Source organism: Sciurus vulgaris (genome assembly GCF_902686455.1).
Source record: "Sciurus vulgaris genome assembly, chromosome: 7".
NCBI classification, from domain to species: domain Eukaryota; kingdom Metazoa; phylum Chordata; class Mammalia; order Rodentia; family Sciuridae; genus Sciurus; species Sciurus vulgaris.
The window spans coordinates 75,366,320-75,374,039 of NC_136467.1; the positions used below are offsets into that span (position 1 = coordinate 75,366,320).

General features: G+C 35.7%; 1 long non-coding RNA gene across 1 annotated transcript; it reads left to right on the forward strand.

The window, feature by feature from the left end:
- The first annotated feature begins 363 nt into the window (after nucleotides 1–363).
- On the forward strand, nucleotides 364–6,905 carry LOC306665455. Its single transcript, XR_013765028.1, has 3 exons — nucleotides 364–482; nucleotides 5,081–5,153; nucleotides 6,602–6,905. It is a non-coding gene; the product is annotated as an uncharacterized lncRNA (long non-coding RNA).
- The last annotated feature ends 815 nt before the right edge of the window (nucleotides 6,906–7,720 follow it).

The window sequence follows — 7,720 nt, forward strand, 5'->3', positions numbered from 1 at the left end:
ATTTGCTGGAGGCAAATGTTTCTGTTTTCTTTGCCACTTGGTAACCAGAGAAGGATGTGGCTATTGCTCAAACGAAAGTCAGGAGCTTTAAGACTCTGTTTTAAACCCTAAGTTATTGGTTTAAATGTTGTTTTGAATAGTTCATTTTTAAAAATATACTTCTGCTCTCAGAAGAGGCCCAGGCTGTGCATCAAAGGCAAGCTGCTGACTGTTAAGGGAAGGATGTGGCATAAGAGTGAGCCAATGCTGAATGTGAGGAAAGGGGCAGGTTTCCAGCTAGCTAATGAAGCAACCTGCTAACAGTTCTCTGGTTGGAAAAAATGTTTAAGGACTTCCCTTTAGTCAAACAGCACCACTTGATTTCTCTCACTCTCTCACCATCAGAAGGCTGTGCAATACAGTGAGATATTATGGAAAGAGCCTACATGAGGTCTGCCACCAGGCCCAGGGTGATATCCAGTTCTATTCAGTTACTGCTTACAGTGAGTAAGCCAAACTGTGGAACCTCGGTTTCCCCACTTTCAAAATAGGAATAACAACAGTCACCCATTCTCACAGTTGTGAAAAAAAAAAATCAGGTGTCAAAGCACACAATAGATCAAATGCCCTAAATTATATCTTTAATAATATTTAGAATAAGATTTAGAAAGAAGGTGCTGAGGATCAAAAGATAGAATTTTTAGTTAAATTTATATCTAAAAATAAGTTTGACAGATGAAAGTGTAAGGAACAGCAAGAAACTTCATAATCATATTCAAGTGGTTACTTAATTCAACCCAGAATGGGAATTAAAAGTAAATTATGATTTACACATGTACTGTGCTCTGATAACCATTTTTTAAATGAGTTTTAAAAATACATAGCATGTGTTCCCATAGTAATAATGCCTTCAGTGGTGGTTAAGCTCCCGGCACAGCCTGTACAGACTATTCAAAGGTAACTGGCTTTGGCACGTTGAACTGGGACCCTAATCACTCTACAGTGTCTCTCTACAGAGGTTGAGATATTATTTGTGCTTCCACTGCTTCTCGTTGGATCTTAGGAAGAACGAATCACAGAGACTCAGGTAGTGGCCATGTTCTCTCTGTGTTCCGGATGCACAACGTCCCCAGTGCTGCTTGGAAAAGGCTGTATACCTGTCTGCCCTTCACCCAGCATGCATCAGTGCCAAGAGCTCCTACTACTCTCTATTGGACCTATACCATCAACCCTCTGTATCTTTGGGTTCTGCCTCTGTGGATTCAACTGCAGGGGAAAAATTCACAACTGTACTGAACATGTGCAGACTTTTCCCCTTGCCATCATTCCCTGCACAATACAAAGTAACAACTATTTACATAGCATTTATATTGCATGGGATGTTACAAGTAATCTAGAGATGATTTAAAGTACATGGGAGGATGTGTGTAGGTTATAAGTAAAATACTACAACATTTTATATAAGGAACTTGAGTTTCTGTGGAATTTGGTGTCCTGGAAGGATGTCCTGGGCCCAGTGCTCTGCATATACTGAGGGATAACCACACTTCCTGCTTGAGTTGTGATGAATCTTTGAAAAGAGATTCTTGGGGAGGGTAAACCTGTGGTGGAGTCCCACCTCCTCCTGCTGCCCCTTCGGGATTCTCATTTGCCATAAGGAGATAGAGCCATTTAGGGAATGTCTTTGCTGTTACTGCAAGAAACTCCAGAGCATGTGGGGGAAGGGACTAGAGGAAGTACTCAAAGGGCTTAGGACATCGCCTCCCTTTGAGAAACTTCAGGGGTAGGAAACTCCTTGCCCAAGTAGACATCAAGCACACATATGAGTTAATATTTTCAGTCAGAAGTTTGTAAGTTAAAAGCTCCCATATAATATTTATGAAAATTCTTGTGTCATTGCAATAGAAAGAATATATTTGTTGTTTGGAAGAAAAATCAAATGAAAGGCACACTTGTTAATCTCAGCTAATTCTGGCTCAATTATAAGGCACTATTTTGATGGCTACAATAGTATAGAATGAAAAGAGAAATATCTTGAAAGATATAGATCCATGATGGGATAACCAAGTTTGATGTGAATATCATGGTTTCAGGCAGATTGAGAAGGAAGAGTCTGTGAAAAATCTATATGGTTAGGAATAGCTGGGCCAATATTTTTGCCTTGGATGATATCGTAGTGATAGCTAAATTGGAGACGTTCCAATCTCCTAAGTTCCAGAGTCGTTTTATAGCACTGCCATCTGTGATGGGCAGTTTGTGCACTGATCAAAGGAGGCTCTCCTAGGTGCTAGTGACAATATTCTAGTCAAGCACTCTAGTGCAGGACTGGGTTGGAAGGAAGAGATGTTTTTGATACTTGCATTAAGGTGGTGTATATGCTAGCTACTCCCCTATTAGCTATTACCAAATTTATCCACCTACTATTTATCCACCTACTAGGCAGGAAGAAAATTAAGCCAGAAGATGTCACAAGGGAATTAATACAACCAACAACTCTATTTATTGTTTATTCTACATTAAACTGGCACTTTAACTTTTTATTAGGAAAGGAGGAGAAAGTTAATATTTTCCAAATGTCTAAGACTTGGTAGGCACTGTGCTACTCTGTTGAAGGCTGCTGAATCATTTTGATCAAAATGAGCAAAGGTAGTGGAAAGTAATACAAGGAGCTTATAATTACATTTTAAATATTTTAAATTAGCATATTACTTTTCATAGCATTAGAATATAAATTAACTTATTTATCACAATAGCTCTGTGAAAGGATTGATCTTATCTACATTCTGATAGATGAGTTATGGAGCAGTAAGTGACTAATAAACATTTGCCAATAGATTTACTACTGAATTAAACCAAGCCTCCCAACTCTTAGTCCTATGCTCTTTCCATCACACCATTAAAAGGAAGATTTAAACAAATTGAAATCCATACGTTGAGTCCTGACATAGGATGTCATTACGGGGCAGAGGCTGGTGGGAGAGAGGCTGAGATTGGAAAGACATTAATCTCTGAAAAAAAAATTAATAGAAACAAATGTAAACTACAGCTAGGAACTGAAAACAATACAAATAAAAGAGGAAAATAGTTAGCAAAATTCCTAAAGCCCAGAAAGAGCAGAGAATTCTCACTAGACTTTTTGTGCAGCAAGTACCTTAAAAAGGAGGTTCTACAAAGGTGAGGTGGGAAAAGTCAGTAGTCAAGGGGAAAAGGAGGATTAGTCATTAAAAGAAAAGTCATTAAAAGAAATTTTGACCATATTTCTTTCCAGGGCATTATGAAAAACATAATATTAACTTGACCTAGGTGACTGTAGGTATTTTTTTCATAGATAAAAAACTTGAGATAGCTTCATGATTATAAATAAGATATATCATGAAATCATGGAAGATATCATAGTAATATATAAAACCCAAGAAAACAGAAACAAATTAGCACTTCAACTGGTGAGTAAAATCAGCTCACTAAAGTCAAGCTCACTTAAAAAACACACATTTGATTATTTTTGAGTTGACTGTCTCAACTGGATTTCTCAGAATGCTATTATCTTATTGCATTCCAACATGACTCTTTATCATCACATTTATTAGTTTATCCCTAAACAGTTATTTATATGATTACTTGATTAGTGCCTGCTCCAGTTTCTTTATGGGCAAGGAATGATTCTATATGCTTACTGTAATTTCTCCTGTCTGGCACAGTACGTGGCACAGAGAAAGTACTCAATATTTATTGAATAAAGATAGGAAATAAATAAGTGGATAGACACTTTTTTTTTTAAGTACCAGGGATTGAACCCAGGAACATTCTACCAGCAAGCTATATCCCCAGATCTTTTAAATTTTTATTTTGAGACAGGGTCTCACTAAGCTGCCCAGGGTGTCCTTGAACTTATGATTTTCCTGTCTGAGCTTTCTAAGTAGCTAGGATTACAAGTGTGCACTGCCACACCCATCTTAATAGAGAAAGAAATTATAATACAGATGTAGAACTTTGACAAAACAAAGGCAGTACATAAGGATGTCAGCCACATTATTTGGTAAATTAAAAGAAAATCAAGAAACACAGAAATTAAAATATTGAGATAAAAGCAGAACCTCAGCTAAGTCAATGGTCATTTTCCTAGAATGAATTGACTATCTAACTTCATTATTACAGAAACAATCCATGATCAGTATCTTGGGCTAAATCATGTTAGATCTTTAGGGTCTGTGGTTGGAATAGTTGTTCTCACCTCCTTGAGAATGATGTTCTATCAAAGGACTATGCTTTCTTAAAAATCTAAAGGTTTTTCATTCTGCTGATATTAGTTAGACTCAGCTTCTTTCCCTCTTTCCATTTTTTTATCTGTCCACTCTTCTATCCATTCACCCACTGACCACTCATCTCTCAGTGGAGCATCCACCATCCTCCCCCTCGTCATCCCTTCATCTAGCCATTCCTCCTTTCTGCTATTCGTCCATTCTTCCAATCATCCCTTTGTTCTTTCTCCACAGCTGAAGTTAATTGCTTGTTGATAATCAGAAGGTATGAATAAGTAGAACTGGAAATCAAGCATGCATTGAGTATGTAATTTCAGGCAAGTTGAAGAATGTATGATTACATCATCTTTTATGATCGTAGTAGTCATCTAGTTAGTTTATCATATCGCAGTTCAGAACTAAAAATAATCAGCTATAATTATCAAGCTTAATTTAATAACATTTTCTGTTTACTCTTTGTATTGCTAGTATAAATTATGGAAACTGTCATTTCAGTTTCTAAAAGTACATTAAATCCATCCTATCTGTCCTGATGAAAACCTTTTATTATTAATTTAGAGAGATCCTACCCACTATTGCAACGTTTGAGAAACACATTTGTTTTCATTATCTAGCTTCATGGACAGAAAAAAAAAAATTCTTCTTTTTGTATAGTACTTTACAGCTTACGACACCCTTTTTAAAACTCCATCATCCTTGATTCTCAATTAAAAGCCAAACTCAGGGTTTTTCTGCAGTTCTCATTTCATCTCAGGTAAGATAGCCGACCCCCCTTCCCCTCCTGGGACATGCCCCTGTGCTGTTTTCATTAACTTCCCCCTGGTGTTTGTTTGGATATTCAGATGATGATGAAGTGGATGTTGTTCTCATTATTCCTGCCTCAGGATGTGGTGGACCACCATCTGCAGATGCCGTGTAAGTGATCATCTTGGCACTGACCCATATGCCACCTTTGTAGTCATGAGTATTCTATCCAAGAGGTGCCATCTGGTTTTCACGGGAGCCTGCGGAAAAGTGGGGGTCTATGTTTTACTGCAGAGATGCATGTTCAGAGAAAAAAAATTGAACATTTTCTGCTCCCACGAGAGACAGGGCATCAGCTGTTGTGTCCTTTGCATCAAATTTCCTCGTAGCTTGCACCTTCCTTGCTGGAATTCTGTTTTACCAGTCAGATCAAGGAACCCTCTGCACTCTACCGGGTGGGGCTGGCTGTGGGGTTGTATAGAGAGAGGAGTGAGAACAACTGTTCCAAGCACAGATCCAACAGATCTAACATGATTTAGCCCAAGATACTGATCACGGATTGTTAGGTTGCTAGATGCAGACAACTCTTGAAGGTTATAATCTTCATTTGTGAAAATTTTATTCAGAAATAATTTCAGATAACTGAAAAGTTATTAGAATTGTACAAAGAATGCTAATGTATCCTTCACCCAGGCTAGTTAATACTATGTTGACCATGTTTGTGCATTTTTTTAATATTTAAAATGATTTTTTAAAAATTGTGCCTCATTTCCCCTAGATCCTTAAATGTGCATTTTCTAAGAGTAAGACATTCTTTTACATAACTATAGTGCAATTCTCAAGTTTAACAAATTTACCATTGACATAATAGAATTATATAACATGAAGTTCATAATTTTGTGACTTAAAACCAATTCTAACATTTAAAAAAAATTACCACCTGTTTTTGTCCTTAATCAGGTTGGCTATATATAATATTTAATATAAGTATTAAATATTATATATTTATACTTATATATATTTATATATAATATTATATATTATATTATAATATATATTTTATATTATATATATATTTAATATAAGTATTAAATATTATAATATATATAGAGAGAAACCAAGAGAGAGTGCACACGAGAGAGCTCATCTTGTTATATTACTTCTTCTTCTATCAAAACGTGACAGCTTTGAATGCTCAGTACACATATACGTTTATAGCTTAGAATAAGTACAAAATAAATATTGAAGCATATTTAGACCACAAGTCCATTTCTTACTTCTCTTCTTTTGGTTTTACTTGTCTAGTGCAAGGTTGCACCCAGAACACAAATCCTTGGTGTCGTTTTTTCCCTACCTTACTCTCTGGTTTTTCTTTCTAGCTCCTACCTAAAGCAAGACAGCCTTATCTTCAAAATGCTGCTTTTTGTTCAGAAATTCCCACTCATTCAATGATCAACCTCTTAAATGATAAGAATTTAGGTGGACATATATTATTCAGATGCTTTAGAATGATGTCATTGATTTTTCTGGAATTCTTTGAAAGGGAATGCATAGAAATAAGCCTCATTAACAAAGGTATCATTTTCATAATCAGTAATTATTCATCTTTCTATTAGCAGGTTTATCAATCAGAAAGAAGAAAACTGACATCTGAAACTATCTGGCAATGAAAATACTGCAGGAAGCTTGCCCTTGGGAATGCACATACATTTTTATCTAGTTTCTATTTCCTTGTGAATTTTTCTTTTATTTAGACCATTCAGTTTTACAATTTGTAGTCTATTTGCAACATTAATTTAGTCCCTTGCTTATTAAATTAATCACATAAAGTTCTTGAGTCCCCCCAAAACACAATGATTCACTTCAAATATTATCTCTTATATTTTGCACTAACAATAACTAGTCTCCTATATCAAAAATATGTTTTCCTCCAACATAACTTTTTTAAATGGTGAAGCATTGAGATAAAAGACTCCAATTGACTGAGTAATTATTTGGTCAACTGTTTTTTATCACATAAATTACTTTTCTGTCAAGTGACAAGAAATGTAATTTGAACTGAGATTAATTACATAATAATTATGCTTAGCTTAATTGGTTAAATAGAGGAATTTCTTATGAAATGGTACATTCTTAAATTTATACAAATAAGACCAGATGGTGAACAGCTAGTTTTAATTAAATTAGGTTTGATAATTATAGATGATTAATTTTAGATTGGGCTCAGATTAGAAAGAAGATATTAAGGAAATTATTTTTAGCTTTTCAATAGGATGATAACATATTATGATGCTTATAAGCCTTGATACCTGGGACTAAATTAATGATCTCTTAATTTCACTTTGAAAATAAAACTTTGGAAAAGATTACTAAAAAAAGTGATAGGTTCTCTTATCGGGGAGGTCTTTAAGATTCCATCAGAATCCTGTGTGTGTAAGAGGTTAGGTGTTTCACAGCAGTGGCAGGGTAGGTGTGGCAGAGTAGGTGTGGCAGGGTTTGGTGTGAACTGAAGGATTTCCTGAAGACACTTCTAATTTCCCAACGTGGAGCTCAAGTCACTGTAGTGCAATTGGGCATGCCGTATGTATCAGAACACAAAAATGACCTCTAAAAAGGCCCCTCGATTCCACAAAAGCACATATTGTAGATAAAGTTTTGCTTCACTTCCTTTTCATTCAGAAGATGTTTTCACAGGGCTTATTTATATGAATTCTGGCACATGGAGTCGTGAATTGCTT